This window comes from Schistocerca gregaria, chromosome X (assembly GCF_023897955.1).
Source record: "Schistocerca gregaria isolate iqSchGreg1 chromosome X, iqSchGreg1.2, whole genome shotgun sequence".
Lineage (NCBI taxonomy): Eukaryota > Metazoa > Arthropoda > Insecta > Orthoptera > Acrididae > Schistocerca > Schistocerca gregaria.
The window spans coordinates 694696524-694714416 of NC_064931.1; the positions used below are offsets into that span (position 1 = coordinate 694696524).

Consider the following 17893-nt stretch of genomic DNA (forward strand, 5'->3'; position numbering starts at 1 on the left):
GTTTTTGTAACAACCTGTATATCACGATAGTCGCGTAATTTGTCCGCTCGCATCCATCCTAAGAGGCACGAAGAAACAATGATATCGTCAAATAGATACTGTTGCAGATATAACACACAAAAGTATTGGTCAGTTGTAGGCGAGCAGAGTAACAGCTAAGAAAAGAACTGTAACCCTACAGCGACTGCTTCTTTGTAGCCAGATTCTGTCTTCGTGCTGTGTTTTGGTATAAGAGGAGGACAAAGCGGGAGCGGTATGTGGCCAGTGGCAGCGCAGCCGACAGGTCACGTAGCGCCGCAGCGCTGCTCGGCGCCGCCACCAGATGGCAGCGCGGGCGGTGGCTGCGGCTCGGGCGGCCGCCGAGGCTTCAGTGTGCCGTGTGGCGGCTCTAACGGAACCTGTGGTCTCATGGACAGCCGCCTGCTGCTATTGCAAGTAAGTACCGCCGTTACCATGGCACTCGCGTGTCAACAGCTGCTCGTATATCGATTCCTCACCACGCCGGACACGCTCCGCAAGTAGCTTCCGCGGACACGCCGCCACAGAGCTTCCCTGAAGAGAAAAGTCGCTGTTGTAGGAGGCACCTATACCTGTAAGGCGAGCTGCCAGAGTGCGTGCGTGTTTGTTTACGACTGGCGCGGGAGTGCTGGTGATCGAGTGTAAATGCTGTGGACTGCCCCCGAGATCCAGCAGCGTCCCCAGGTATTTGTCGCTGGCTTCCCTTCCGGGTGCGCTCAGACCACCGCGACTTGACAGCGCTCAGTGTCAAAACTCGGTCTTCGCACCGGAGGTGTTTGAAAACTATGTACCACCGCTTCTGCGCTCGCATAAAATCTAAAACTAACGTTTCAAATATTCTTGTGACAATATTTCTCGCCGTCAGCTTCAGCCTAAGGCTGGCTTTCCATGAAGGTGAATTTCGTTTTTCTTGGTGATAGAATGCAGCATGTTCCACTGTCATTTGCTACAAGGTACTTTTAGCATGATGTTTTCGTGATACGCTGCCGTATTACCTCTGACCTTTGTCGTATTTCATATCAAAAAAGTGAAAAAATTGTATTATTTTCAACTATTGTAGGTCTGTCGTCCTCAGTGGCGTGTAATATTACGGTATTAAGACTACAGATGAAAACACTTTCCAATTTTATTATCAAGTTCTGTCAGGCACTGACGGAAAATTCAGTAGATATTACGGAATGTTCATATTATTACTTCGGGACTGTCTTATCACAACAGAATGAAACAGTTTTTGTGCGATACTCGTTTCGTCTTTATTCTTTTCAAGGCATCTTCAGTGTTGATCTACATGCTGTGTTCTTGTTCTTTTGTTACATCCGTTCTTCTTTTGATAGTTGCCATTTGAAATTTCGTTTTTTACACTACGCAGCATTAGGAACTGAACACACATTTTGCGGTAATGTTTCGGAAAGATAACGTCAAAGGGCGTGTTCAGTTCCTAATGCTCTGACGTGTAAAAAACGAAATTTCAGATAGCTAAAACTAAGAAACAAGAACACAACATGTAGATCAAGACCCACAAAATCAGCCACGAAACATGCCTTGAAAAGAATAAAGGCGGAACGCTTATGGCACAATAATTGTTTTATTTAGTTGTGATTAGACGGTCCCAACGTAATAATTATCGACATATCGTGCATTATTTTATTCATTATGGTTGGTCTTACAATTTAACTCTGTTATTGTCGCCAAACACCGAATATATGTCATATTGCGACAAATCGTTATTTTATTCAAGGTGCATTATGCATTTCCTGTCCTGGACGTTCATGTTTATTTACTTACATCTGTGTTTCGTCATTGCTTAAATGTAGTTTCAGTGGCCCGAAGATTACATTATATTAGAGTAGTAGTATTCCGTGGATCCCAAGGAGAGTGGTATCCGGGATGTGGAAAGAAGTCCAGATGTACATTTGATTTTATGTAAATGAATTAGAGCTAAATAATCTTACGTTACTGTATTACAGTGCTGTTTATAATTATAAACCAAAGTGAAACAATAAATTCGAAAGTTTCTGTAAATATAGTCTGCAGAGCAGTAGTAGAAATTTCCTCAACAGAAAATTCCTCAATTCGCACTTGAACTCAACCACATTACCTATATCACACGAAAAGAAATGTAAACAATACAGAAAGAAACGTAAACAACACATTTTAAAAAATGACCTGTTTATTACCTTGGAGATGGAACATCTGCTTTATTGTTCATGCTGGAGATGTATCGGAACAGTTCCATTACCAATGGTCATTATGTTCAAATCGAAGTCAAAACAATACAGATGAATTCTTCATCTGTAATTTTGTACCAGAATCATGTCTACAGTACGAACAGTAAATCGGAACGTGCAGCTCAAAAGTAACAACCATATCGTCTTAAATAAATTTTTGTTGGCTGCGGGGTGTGGTATCTACAAAACATTCGTCAGCAGTTTAGTTACAGGACGACATAACTACAACAAATACAACTATTTCTCCGCGAAAGCCACGTTCTGGTTCTAGTAATGATCAGATAATTATATTCTGGTGTAGCTAAGCTATTTGCGCGGAACGGTGCCAGAGATACCTCTAAACAGTCATTAATGAAAACCTGTTGTAAACAGTTGAGGAAGGGTCGTGATGGCTCAGACAACATCTTGACATCGTTGTTTGTGATTTTTGTTTCGTATATAATCTGCCATTTGAAACCCACTGCTTAGGTCGTCATCTCTGTGTTTTGTTCTGTCTTTGAATACCTGAAATACTTCCTCGGTCCATGTACCATCCATTCGTGTGGCTAAATCTCCTGCCCGTCTGCATCTCATTTTCATCACATTTCCACTCCAGATTTTGTTGCGTCCGTAATACCCAACACCCATGTTTCCGCTGCTAGCTGTCTAACGCTCTGTTTCTGAAGCTTTAAAACTTAATGCCTCATCGCCATTATTGTTAATACACAGACTATAAACTTTCCATCCACGTCAGATCGAAGCTTAACTCTGAAAACGTTATTTAGTTTAGTTTGCTTTAGGGAAAGGCTGCGTTCTGTGATTTTATTTACTTTACCAAAATGTTCGAGGCTACTTTTACTATTACTCTGCTATCCATCCCGTTATGTCTTCAGCTGTTATGAACACAGAGGAAACTGACTCTATGACTTCATTGTGAACCGTACAGATTTATTTACGCTGTGTTTTTGTATTACTAGTACTGAATTCTTAAAATTTCTCAGCAGGTTTGTTAATTGTTTAAGTAGATCGGATAAAAGTTTTGCGTTGTGACACGAGAATTATAATGAGTTGCAATATTGTGTTGTCTGTGTTATTTTATTCTTATTGCAGTTCATTTCCAGACTTGCTTTCAGACTCTATTAGTTGTTGAAGTTCATCTACGCCAGATGCAAGCTGTGTAGAATGCCGCTGTGTCACGAAAGATATTATTTGACCACTGTATAAGCCGGATGAGGGCAAAACCTACCACCATAAACTAAAGCATTAGTAGTCACGTAGTTCCGCCGTGTAAGCTTAGGTAACTACTCCGAAGCGTAGATAGGTTTCGACTAGAGAATTAGTTTTACCACTGAAATTTTCTCCGTCACATAGATGTTGATGTGTACTATGACGTATAAGGAGAAGAACAATGGCATAAGCCGAGAGATTAGAAAAGTCATTCTTCGTCATCAACAAAAACATGTTAATTCATTTTTGAATGATATTTCAGCGTTTAAGATCCCTGCGTAGTACAAAAAGCAGGTATGCAATTGCAGCACGAGTGGGCATTGGTCTGTGAATCTCGTGCGTGATTCTTACAGAAATGTCTGACATTATAAACTGAAATACGTCTGGTGAATAAAAGGCAATTCGTATGCGAATACCACGAGTAAAATTACAAGGATACTTTTGTCTAAGAGGTTTTAAAATATTCTGTAGTTATCTATGTAACACCTAGCAAATTAAGGCATTAGTATCACTGCACACAGAGAATTAGTAAGTAATAGCTTCGCCCCACGCCCTTTCTAAAATGAGAGCACCTGGCGGTGTCAGTAGACGTGCAGTTCGACATTCACTTTACAGTTCTGCGTGATCTTGGCGACCATTTTAGCTGATTACTGTTGTGTATATCACACAAAGTAACAGCAGCCAATCACCTGAAATATCTCACATTTAACTAATTACTTCTGAGATGCTTTTACAGAGTCATAACTGTCGCGTTAAAAGGTTCTGTTACTTTTTCACATGTAAAACTTACGTGGCACAAAAACTAAGGTTTCTTCATCACCAAGCAAACTTTCTGACTTTATTGGATTGGATACTGGTGTAAATATTGCTGCTAAACGGTAGAATAAAATAGTTTGGTTTTAGAAGTATAAGAGAATACGATTTGACATAAGAAAAACTATATAACGCCTGATAGGATTTTTATATCCTGAATCTCGTCCCAAAACTAAAATGAATATTTATTACTTCCCTTTATATACAGTCCATCTTTGCAACTAGGTAGAACACTTGTGATGTAACCATAGGCGCTTCGATTCTTTACTTTCGAAGCATTCTCAGTGTTCTGAAATACTCGACTGAAGTTAATACATACAGTCCTAGACCATAGATAATCATCTATGGTCTAAGACTGTATGTATTAATTTCCGTTTTGTATTCCAGAACACTGAAATGATAATGTATGGTCTAAGCACACAATAAATATCTGGAATTTAATTCTGAAACTGATCTTTTTCGTGTTAACCTCGCTTTCTAGGCTGTAAACAACTTCTGAACACGTTACCCAGCTTGTTGTATATCAGCAGTATCATTTACTGCCTTTTACGATTCGGCAGTGCCCGAAACAAAATTGATGACATCTAACAAATCGGTAAACGTGTGCGACAAACGATACTTACAATTTATAAATGGATGATAGCACTAAAAGTGAAATATAAAAGATTTGCATTGCACAATATGTATTTTCCAATCATTTGGTACAGATTGCTTCGAAAATAAAATAAACAAGTAGCGTATATTTAAGTCTTCTGGTTAGTACAGAGGAGGACTGAAGATGGATCTAAAACGAATCAAAATCAACGTCATTTTAGAGACTAAGGATCAACAGACTGCGACATGAATCTGCAATCATTATGAAGCTGAATAACCATTTCACTTACGACTGCTTCATAAGTAAACATGACAACATCTTGAATTTTTTAGAATTATGTGTATACCCATAACTGCACTAGATTTTCCCTATCTGTACTTGAATTATCACCGGTCGAGATTCTTATTCAACTCGGAGGAGAGCTTGCTGCTATCACGAAAGTTTCTGCTTGGCTGGTTATTTATTCAACCGGCATTTACCTATTAAAGCAAGCTTTACACACATATATTTATTTGGATAGTTATCTGTATATTTTGCGATTGAAGACATGTTTTACTATGACTATTACATCCTAAAGTACTAACAGAAATTTCCAATTGCCGAATGCAGACGTTTGCATACTTAAAGAACTGTCTTCTATGATACTAGCAATTTTGTTTAGAATTTTTGGAGAGTACTGATATGTTAAGGGTAAACATGTAACAAATATGTGAACTGTGTGTAACTTAATTAGCAATATTATAGTATAATAGATGACTGGGAAAAATTTGATTTGTAAAAATGTTTAAAAATTACCATATGATTGTATTCAGTCGGGTGCAAACTGTGTTACCAACATACGAATATATTCTAAAAGTCAAAGACTGCAGAAAAGCTATATCTACAGACAGTAATTTATCCCCTACCTTCGATCCAAGTGAGCTTAAGAATTTTCTCGCAAGAGGAATTGAAAGTATTAAAGGAGACTAAACATCCGTGTACTCGATGAAAGTCAAAAACAGACAACTGGTTACCTTTTTAGTTTCCTTCACACACTGTATTTGATTTTCCAAGTTGCACGTGGGAATTAATGACTACGGAATCTAAACTCAGTAGTATACGTTCTTGGCAGCACAGTAGTTAGTTTCCTAAAGATGCTCCACAGCAGAAATATCCAGAATACTTTTCACAGTTGCCCGTGCATATTCGTGTTTCTCGCGATATTTTTAGATTTGACAGCCACAGACGTGAAGATGGTGGAAACGGTGAGAAAAATAGTTGGACAGCCTTGTTGGAAAACAAGAAGCAGCAGACACAGCGAGCGAGATGCGAGGTATGTGGCACACGTGACGTAACGTTTCTGGTTCGTGCTGCCAGGCAAGCAATACAGTATTGTGCCACCTGGAAAATATCGCTGACGTTTCTCTGCGGCCCTCCATTGCTTTTAGTGTCATCTACAGTTTCTGCAGACATTAATATTTATATTCATATTTGCTAGAGCCATCGCCCTACTTATTTTTTAAATTTACAGGTTTTATTAATCGTTCATACCCTATGAGCAGCGCACTAGACAAAAAAGTCTAAGTCAGGGTACTTGACACGAATACTCTTTAGCCTTCATAACGACCTCAATTCTGCGAGGAAGAGGGTTCACAACTTTCTTCAGGTCTGCCATACATACGGTACCTTTCATAAGTTTTGGGACAAATAGAACAGTTTTGTATATTACTTTGAGAAATAACAGATAATTAAACGTGTTATGTTTGTTCTTCCAACAGACAGAATGATATTCACAGAGCAGTAAATTGGGCATTTTACTTCATTTAATGACTCTCAAAATACAAATAATTTCATATTTATTTGAAATAACACAGATTTGCCTTCGCAAAAGTTGTGGCACAAAGTGCAGAAATAAACCAAAAACTAGGGAATAATGAGGAATTAGTACGTTGTACTTCCACCGCGACGTTGTAATACTTGTCAGCCGTTTAGGCATACTTTGTACAAGCTTCTGGAAGTACGAAATACTTGGATTTTCCCATTCCTCTTGGAGACGTCTCCTGACGTCTTGTTTGGACGGTATGGGAACTTTTCGAATATTTCTTTCTCACGCATCCCATAAATTCTCTCTGGGGTTCATGTCCAGACTTTGTGGAGGGGGATTGACAACGTTTGGACAGTTGTACAGGAGACACAACCGTACAATATAGGCGGTATGTTTGGGTTCGTTGTCGTGATAAAATTTGAATCAGTCTCCAATTCCCATATTATCTGCGCTCTTTTTCAAATTGTCCCTTATAATCTGCAGGAACACATTTTTATCCATTGTTTCGTCAATTAAGACCTGCTCACCCACTCCCTGGGTCGACATGCAACCCCAAACCAAAACATGTCCCTGCCATGTTTTACTATAATTTGTATTTTTTTTCTTCCAGCTGCCGCCAGAGCATTATTCGTCCATCCGCTCCTGATACGTTAAAATTCGATTCATCCGAAAAAATTTCTTGATTCCACCGCTACATGTTCTTGTTTGTGTGTTCCCTTGCGAATAGCAGCCCCTTCTTCCTCTTGGCAAATGTGATGTGAGGCTTCCTTCTTGCAGTCCGCACATGGTAATTTTCTGTGTACAGTACTCGTCTGATTGTGCTAGGACTGGCCTTCTTCCCAAACTCTTCCTCAGCCTCAATGGCAATCCGTGTAGCTGTGATTCGTGGATCTTTCTTGACCTTTTGCACTATTGCCCTCTCTTCTCTCTTCACAAATACCCTTGGACGGCCTGTCTGTGACAGATTTTCAATCCTGTCTTCAAATTTATACCGTCAGACGACGTTCCCTACAGTACTTTTCTTCATATTGAGTAACGTTGCTATTTCTCGGCATGTTCTTCCATTTTCGTGCTGGAATATTACTAACTACCTCTAACATCTTTTATTTCCGTATTAACAATCATAAATTCTTTCATATCCAGACATATTGTGCACAATGTTTGTCACAAAACTTACGAGACGCACTGTAGTTGTAGCCATTCATTGGCGATATCCCCTAGGGGCAAGAGCTACTAAATTGCTACGTTTCACCCGCTATTCCAAAATAATTGCAGATATTTTCAATTGTATTAAGACCAGATGACAGTCGAAGTGACATACCGTGCCTGACTCTTCGTCAAACCAGAAATGTATACGCGGAGCTCTGTGAACACGGCTGTTACCTTCGAAGACGGGAATGCCCACAGCAATAATTCTGTTTCGACGTAACTGGGTCAAGTCTTGGAACCCGACACCCTAATATCATTTGCGTGCTGTTAACTTCGCAACGTCCAGCGGCGTTGCCGCACTGGTAGCAACTGTTCCCACCAGATTACCGAAGTTAAGCGCTGTCGGACTTAGTTAGCATTTGGAAGGGGCACCATCCGGTCTGCCGAGCGCTGTTGGCAAGCGGGGTGCACTCAGCCCTTGTGACGCAAGTTGAGGAAATACACTCCTGGAAATTGAAATAAGAACACCGTGAATCCATTGTCCCAGGAAGGGGAAACTTTATTGACACATTCCTGGGGTCAGATACATCACATGATCACACTGACAGAACCACAGGCACATAGACACAGGCAACAGAGCATGCACAATGTCGGCACTAGTACAGTGTATATCCACCTTTCGCAGCAATGCAGGCTGCTATTCTCTCATGGAGACGATCGTAGAGATGCTGGATGTATTCCTGTGGAACGGCTTGCCATGCCATTTCCACCTGGCGCCTCAGTTGGACCAGCGTTCGTGCTGGACGTGAAGAACGCGTGAGACGACGCTTCATCCAGTCCCAAACATGCTCAATGGGGGACAGATCCGGAGATCTTGCTGGCCAGGGTAGTTGACTTACACCTTCTAGAGCACGTTGAGTGGCACGGGATACATGCGGACGTGCATTGTCCTGTTGGAACAGCAAGTTCCCTTGCCGGTCTAGGAATGGTAGAACGATGGGTTCGATGTCGATTTGGATGTACCGTGCACTATTCAGTGTCCCCTCGACGATCACCAGAGGTGTACGGCCAGCGTAGGAGATCGCTCCCCACACCATGATGCCGGGTGTTGGCCCTGTGTGCCTCGGTCGTATGCAGTCCTGATTGTGGCGCTCACCTGCACGGCGCCAAACACGCATACGATCATCATTGGCACCAAGGCAGAAGAGACTCTCATCGCTGAAGACGACACGTCTCCATTCGTCCCTCCATTCACGCCTGTCGCGACACCACTGGAGGCGGGCTGCCCGATGTTGGGGCGTGAGCGGAAGACGGCCTAACGGTGTGCGGGACCGTAGCCCAGCTTCATGGAGACGGTTGCGAATGGTCCTCGCCGATACCCCAGGAGCAACAGTGTCCCTAATTTGCTGGGAAGTGGCGATGCGGTCCCCTACGGCACTGCGTAGGATCCTACGGTCGTGGCGTGCATCCGTGCGTCGCTGCGGTCCGTCCCAGGTCGACGGGCACGTGCACCTTCCGCCGACCACTGGCGACAACATCGATGTACTGTGGAGATCTCACGCCCCACGTGTTGAGCAATTCGGCGGTACGTCCACCCGGCCTCCCGCATGCCCACTATACGCCCTCGCTCAGAGTCCGTCAACTGCACATACGGTTCACGTCCACGCTGTCGCGGCATGCTACCAGTGTTAAAGACTGCGATGGAGCTCCGTATGCCACGGCAAACTGGCTGACACTGACGGCGGCGGTGCACAAATGCTGCGCAGCTAGCGCCATTCGACGGCCAACACCGCGGTTCCTGGTGTGTCCGCTGTGCCGTGCGTGTGATCATTGCTTGTAAAGCCCTCTCGCAGTGTCCGGAGCAAGTATGGTGGGTCTGACACACCGGTGTCAATCTGTTCTTTTTTCCATTTCCAGGAGTGTACTTGAGTGAGAAACACTGGACTCGCATTCGGGAGGACGACGGTTCAATCCCGTCTCCAGCCATCCTGATTTAGGTTTTCCGTGATTTCCCTAAATCGTTTCAGGCAAAAGCTGAGGTGGTTCCTTTGAAAGGGCACGGCCGATTTCCTTCCCAATCCTTCCCTAACCAGAGCTTGCGCTCCGTTTCCAATGACCGCGTTGTCGACGGGACTTTAAACACTAACCACCACCACAACTTGAGTGAGAAGTAGCGGCTCCGGTCACGAAAACTGGAAACGACCGGGAGAGCTGCATGGTCACCCTATGACCCTTCCCATCCGCACCTAGCGACGCTTGTAGGGTGAGAATGACATATAGGCAGAGGATGACACGGCGGTCGGTCAGCTCCGTCACGGTCTTCCGAGACGGAGATTAGTTTACAGTCTAGTTTCGTTTTTAACTTCGCAATGTTCGCTCTGAAACTGGTCGAGATAGACCTGCATTCACTGAGAACAGAAGTTTTTAGGGTTTCAAACCGATTGTCACCGACTGGGCGTTACGCTTGCTCCCTGTCGGTTAGGATGTTTCTACAACCACTGTTCTTACATGTATACGAGTGATACACCATTTCTAGTACACGCGTTGAACAGTCCGCGTAGATCCAAGACAAATCGGAAACTTTATTCACAGTGTGGCAATAGGCATTGTGTCACATCTCCACGTTGAGCCATACAAGCAACGAGCACATCCCATTACGGCTGAAATTACCGGCTGCTACCAGTTCTACAAAGCTCCATAGGGCTTATTGTGCTTTTGTGGGAGCCAACTAATATTTTGTACCATAACATAGTGCTTTGTGTATGTTACTGAATTACTGTTCATCTACAACACAATTACGCGTTTTATCAAAGTTGTTCGAAATATTTAGCACATGTTCTCGTTATCATTTTCTTGGCCATTTTGTATGGTAACTTTAATATCACTAACGTGGCCTACATCATATCTATCTTCTGTGAGATACAATCCTGAAACAGGTATATACTGAAGCTAATCTGGAAAGTATGATGAAGTGTTTGGTTTAACCATTCGCATACATGAAGGCGTATAAGCAAAAATATTGATCTACTGGTCTAAATAGATTTTTTGTTGTGATACGCGAACTTCTGCCGGGATATCGAATATTCAGATAACTTTCGGGAATACAGCCTGGTAACGTCCTCGCCAAGCGGCAGTATTTCGACAGGTGAAGACTCCGTTGTGTTTAAGGCACAAATGCGACGAGAGATGGCCGTGCGTAGCAACTCGAACTGTCGCGCGCGGCGGTGGTCTCGCGGTTCTAGGCGCGCAGTCCGGAACCGCACGACTGCTACGGTCGCAGGTTCGGATCCTGCCTCGGGCATGGATGTGTGTGATGTCCTTAGGTTAGTTAGGTTTAAGTAGTTCTAAGTTCTAGGGGACTGATGACCACAGCAGTTGAGTCCCATAGTGCTCAGAGCAATTTTTTTTTTTTTTTTTTTTTTTTTTTTTTTTTTTTTTTTTTTTTTTTTTGTCACGCGCGGGATTGCCCCAACCCGGAACCAAAGGACGACGTATGCGAAAAGACGACACACTGCAAACAGCTCAGGCAAAGATGACCAACGTCAGACGTTATCGATACCGTACCGAAACTGTGACAACCAACAGGAACCAGCTGGCGCTAACTCCCCCTTCCCCCCCCCCCCCCCCCCCCCCCCTCTCTGTTGTTTCATCGGGAGATAGCAGGATTCGAAGCAGAGCGTAGGCAGTGACCTCTATATATATTTATATCGTCACTTCCTAGATTAATTCCAACATCTTCATTAATAATAAAATCTCAGAAGCTGGAAGTGCTCGCCAGGATATTCCATGGAATACAAGAATGTAGAGATTCCAGCGTGCATGTGATGCATTACATGGGACATAATAACATAGAGATTCTGTCATGCATCTCCAGTTACTGAGACACTGTCGTTAAGAAAGTTGCTGAGACCATATCAACAGGTAAAGAGATTTTTGCCTAAATTCCGCTTGGAAGCCTGCTCTGTCCCTAGTCAAGCAGCAGAACTACGGTGCAATACGGCAATTTTCGCGGTAACAAGTCTTTGCCATAAGAGGAAAAGAGAAAGTACGTTACAGAAAAAAATTCGACGTGCTGGGGATCCTAAACGCTCGAGCAGACTCTCAAGAATGAGTCGGACTAATGTTCTATAGCGATCTCCTTCACAGATGAACCGCACTTTGCTAAAATTCTTCCAATAAACCGAAGTCGACCATTCCTCTTCCTACTTTTGTCCTTACGAGCTCGTTCCGTTTCATATCGCTTTGCGACGTCCCGCGTCGAAATTAATATTACGAGACAGTATCAAGCAATACACAAAAGGTCAAATAAAACACTTTATCTGTGTCACTCACTTTTTATTTTTCTCCCACGACGCGTTTCGAGAGTTTATACTCTCATCTTCAGGTGGAAAACGGAGGTATCTTGTTACATATGTACCAGCTGAATGCACCTAGTTGTTTGTTTGGTTTCATTCTGCTCCAAAAAAAAAAAAAACGGCAGGCACTTGTTTGTCGTCATATGGCACTAAAATTACACATATGAAATGGTGACAAAGTTACTTAAAATCTGTTACAGCATACAGAACCCTGTAGTTCGTCATAACTGAACATTTTTGACTTCAGTTTTCACACAGAAACACGAACTACTGATATAAACACACCAAAGATTGTACCGATGTAAAGCTGTGGTACTTTGCCTCAGATATCATTCTTAGCTAGTTTATATTGAGATATATATAGCAATTATAAAATTATTTCTTTATTTACAACATCTCTTTCAAAGTATTACATTGCAAAATATATGATAGCAACATAGAATACAACAGATAAAATAGTTACACATTTAGTTTATGTATTTTATTTTTTTTACTGACATTTATTGTGCAATGTAATACTTTTAAAAACATGTAAAGAAAGAAATAATGTATCTCTGATCCACAATGTAAACTAGCTAATAATAAACTCTGAGGCAAAGTACCATATCTTTGGTGTGTTTATACTAGTGGTTGTGTTTCTGTGTGAAAAATAAAATGCCGGCCTCTGTGGCCGAGCGGTTTTAGGCGCTTCAGTCTGGAACCGCGTGACCGCTACGGTCGCAGGTTCGAATTCTGTCTCGGGCATGGATGTGTGTGATGTCCTTAGGTTAGTTAGGTTTAAGTAGTTCTAAGTTCTAGGGAACTAATGACTTCAGATGTTACGTCCCATAGTGCTCAGAGCCATTCGAACTATTTTGAAAAATCAAGTCAAGAATGTTCATTCATGACGAAATACACCGTTCTATGCACTGGAACAGATCGTAGCTCATTCAGCATTTCAAGTGTGTAATCTTACTGCCATATAACGACAACAAGTGCCTGTTACATGGTTCAAATGGCTCTGAGCACTATGGGACTTATCTTCTGAGGGCATCAGTCCCCTAGAACTTAGAAGTATTTAAACTTAACTACCCTAAGGACATCACACACACCCATGCCCGGGGCAGGATTCGAACTTGCGCCGTAGCGGTCGCGCGGTTCCAAACTGTAGCGCCTAGAACCGCTCGGCCACCCCGACCGGCAGTTCCTGTTATACTTTTTGTAACAAAATGAAACCAAAACAGACATCTAGCTACGACCAGCTGGTACACATGTAACAAGATATCGCTGATTTCCACCAGAAGATGAGAGTGTAAACTCTGGAAAGGCGTCGTGGGAGAAACATAAAAAAGTGTCTGACATAAATTGTTTTATTTGAACTTTTATTGTGAAAACAGTCATAGTTTCATAAAACAACCGGTACAACATAGACAGCATAAGGTTATCAAGTAGCACACTAATAATCCTATATTCGAACGTAGCGGGATTGTTTTTCCTACTTATCTCCATCAACTTAACACTTTTAAACATCTGTGTCAAGTTCCAATTACACTTCATATTAAAATGTTGTCTAAATAATCTTACATCTTCCTACAGCCACTCGATGACGACACCTCCACGTAAACCATGACGCCATCAGCAAACATCCGCAGATTGCTGCTCACGCTGTCTGTCAGATCATTAATGCATATACCTAATACGAGGGGTCATATCACACTTCCCTTTGGCACTCCTGAAGATACCCTTGCCTCTGATAACCAGATGACGAAGAGGACAACGTACTGAGTTCTATTAGTTCTTTCAACATTTCAGCCCAGTCAGTTATATATGAGTTCTATTACTTACGTTTTTGACCCAGTCAGAAATCTTGGAACTTGTTCCGTAAGGTCGTACCTTCGTTAACAGTGTACAGTGCGGCACAGTGTCAAACGCTATCCGGAAATCTGGGAATATGGAATCTGCCTGTTGCCCTTCATCCATTTCCCGCATGATATGAGAAAAGGGCATGCAGAGTTTCGCACGCGCGATGCTTTCCAAATTCGTACCGGTTTGTGAACAGAAGCTCTCCCAAATCAGGGAATTTTATTACACTGGAGTGCCAAAGCAACTGGTATAAGCATGCATATTCAAATACAGGGATATATAAACAGGTAGAGTTTCGCGCTGCGGCCGGTAGCGCCTATATAAGACAAAAAGTTTTTGGCGCAGTTCTTAGATTGGTTACTGGCGCTAGAATAGCAGGTTATCAAGATTTAAGCGAGTTCCAACGTGGTGTTATAGTCGGCGCACGAGCGATGGGACACACAATCTCCGAGGTAGCGATGAAGTGGGGATTTTCCCGTACGACTATTTCACGAATGTACTGTGAATATCAAGAATCGGGTAAAAAATCAAATCTCCGACATCTCTGCAGCCGGAAAAAGATCCTGCAACAATTGAACCAACGACGACTGAAGAGAATTGTTCAACGTGGCAGAAGTGCAACACTTCAAAAAATTGCTGCACATTTCAATGCTGGGCCATCAACAAGTATCAGCGCACGAACGAATCAACGAAACATCATCTATATGGGCTTTCGGAGCCGAAGGCCCACTCGTGAATCCTTGATGACTGGATGACACAAGGCTTTACTCCTCGTACGGGCCCGTCAACACTGACGTTGGATTGTTGATAACTGTAAACATGTTGCCTGGTCGGACGAGCCTCAGTCTCAAATTGAATCGTATGGTTGGACGTGTAGGCGTATGGACACAACCTCATGAATCAGTTGACCCTGCATGTCAACATGGGACTGTTCACGCTGGTAGAAGCTCTGTAATGGTGTGGGGCGTGTGCAGCTGGAGTGATATGTGACCCCCTGATACTTGTAGATACAACTTAGACAGGTGACACGTACGTAAGCTTCCTGTCTCATCACGTGCATCCATTCATGTCCATTGTGCATTTCGTCGGATTTGGGCAATTCCATCAGGACAATACGACACCCCACAGTACCAGAATTGCTACAGAGTGGCTCCAGGAACGCTCTTCTGAGTTTAAACACTTCCGCTGGCCACCAAACTCCCCAGACATGAACAATATTGAGCATATCTGTGATACCTCGCAACGCGCTGTTCAGAAGAGATCTCCACCTCCTCGCACTCTGACGGATTTATAGACAGCCTTGAAGGATTCATGATGTCAGTCCCTTCTAGCACTACTTCAGACATTAGTCGAGTCCATACCACGTCGTGTTGCGGCACTTCTGCATCCTCGCGGGGGCCCTACACGATATTAGGCAGTTGTACCAGGTCCTTTGGCTCCTCAGTGTATATTCGATGTCAGAATATGCTCAATTATTCTGCAACAAACCGATGTTAAGGAGTCTAGTCTGTAGTTTTGCGGGTCCGTTTTTTTTATCCTTCTTATGTAAACGAGTCAACTCCGCTTTTTTTATTTTTTTTATTTTTTATTTATTTATTTATTTATTTATTTATTTTTGCAGTCAATTGGCACTTTGCTCTGGGCGTAAGATTCGCGATAAATGTTGCAGCGTACTCTGTGTAAAAGTGAACTGGTATTCAGACCGAACCTGGTGACTTACTTGTTTTCAGCACTTTCAGTTGGTTCTCTAGGCCAAAGATGCCTGCAAATACGTCCTCCGTATTCATGTGTCTGTGGGACGGTCACACAACGGTGTGTTTGTACGATCCTTCTGTTGATTTGGAGGCGTGCAAAGACTTTTTTATGATCATCAGGATGACACCGAACCTCGTTCATTCTATGCAAGGCTGCTCTCACACAAAATAGCGAACAGGCGAAGATTTTCCAGTTTCTTAACTAAGGCGAACATTGATTTCCATTCAGCGAAGTTAGTACAATCGGCTCTTACACCGCAGTAATGTCTCTGAGTGTGATGTAGGGAACGAACTGTACCCGCTCTTCCTGAAAGCAGCACAAGAAGCCGCAAATTTAATGGCGGTTCTCTCTGAGAATCGGACGCCTTTGGCTGTTGTTACGGATCTGTTGTGATCTCTGAGTAGCGGTGCGTACCAGATCCCGTGTGCTGAGTAAGCGAAAATAGACACAAGCTGATCGGGAGCACCCAAGCAGTCTGCACTCGGGCAAGCGGTGAGTAAACGCCCACATCCTTTTTACATAGACACCACTAGCTAGGATGTCAGACTGAAAATCCCGGCTCACACTAATTCCGCAACTTTACTTACTCAACATACCAACTCCGCAGCTTGTCGAAACATGTCCTTACAACTGGCATCCGAACTCCGCAACTAGCAAAAGACCTGCTGTTCTCTCTTAGATCCTCGTCGTATCATTCTAGTAAGTCATATTCGAGTACTCTAGCAATGTTAAGCAAATGATTCCTATTATAATTTGAAGTGAAAATGTCTGTTCACTAATCGGTCGAACCTCCTCGTGTGCCAAAATACCCTCAGACTTGAATTGCTAAAAGTACGAGGTTAATAACGGATAAATAATAGTTGAGCCTACAAAGGGTAGATCACGTCTGTACGTGTTTGTTTTGCTTGTGATGTCATCGTACCAGTATAGACGCACGAACGTGATTGTTAGGTAGGGTCTATTAGCTTTGTATAGAGTTATACACTGGTGTAGCGTGGAAACACGTGTAAGCAGGATATTGAATCGGGTGTCACTGTAAAGAGTTGTCGGAGTTTTACTAGGACCCAAACTGACACTATGAAAATGTCCTCCGGAATATAAGGTTTAATCGGTACTCAGTTGAAAATTACAAAGTAATGAAAGATGTTGTAGCATATGACAAGTAAATATGCTCGGAATTATATAAAACGCGAGTCAGAGAGAATATCGAGTGGAAAGGAATCCAAAAAGCCTAAAAAGCTCTGTGTCGAGTCGATGCGAGAGCTGCGGCAGCGTCGATATAGAAATGAGATAACGGCGCAAAGATTTTATGTAGTTGCCATAGCGACCAACGGTAGTCCAAACTTACGATTTATCTATTCTGTAACCGTTATACGTCTCTGTGTAAGGCCTACATGAAAGGAATTGATAGTTAAATAACATATTAATACGGAACACTTGTTACGATTTTGTTCCGACGTTTACACGAAAATCTACGGCGCACACACGAACTGGGCACGCGAAAAATTCTTATTATAAAATTTAAGAAAATGTAAATTATTTCGTTTAATACTATATTTGATAGAAGAATGACGAAAAAGTGTTTCAAGGAAAGAAAAGAAGTATATAACATGAGCGTAACTTGCGAGTACTTTTATTTGGAACATATTTTTAAACTAAAGATAATATTTAAGCTTTGTACGAAACACACTTCAGTCAATGCAATATCTCTACTTCACCATTTTACGATTTCACAGTTTTGCTCCGGATATCTTTCTTAAGTTTCCTTGCGGTTCTCTCCAGGGAACCAAGAACTATAGGCGACTGTAGCACTACGTTTGTACTTTTCCCAAGTTACTCACAATTCAAATGAAGAGTTTAAAGATACCTGAATGAAAATGCTAGCTCGCATTTGTCATTCCCCAAAGCGTAGAAGACTATGCAGGGTGAGCATAAAGGAATCCCACATTGTTGAAGTCGTTCCTGAGCGTGTGTTCAACACCCTATGTCTCTTCCGTCACCGTCTCTACAGCAGCTCGCAAGAGTTGCACTTTGCATGTATGGAAATACAGCCATCGTGTAAAACGTAGGCCACAGTACTCTGAGGCAATGCCCGCTTCTCTGGAAAGACGGCCGCCGATTTCCGCGG

General features: G+C 42.6%; 1 protein-coding gene across 1 annotated transcript in view; it reads left to right on the forward strand.

Annotated features, from left to right (window-relative positions):
- The first annotated feature begins 364 nt into the window (after positions 1-364).
- LOC126298483 (sodium-dependent transporter bedraggled) overlaps positions 365-17893 on the forward strand; it is a 673679-nt gene continuing 656150 nt past the window's right edge. The window contains exon 1 of the mRNA XM_049989817.1: positions 365-435. The gene's annotated coding sequence lies outside the window, so the exon portion shown is untranslated. The remainder of the gene's footprint in view (positions 436-17893) is intronic.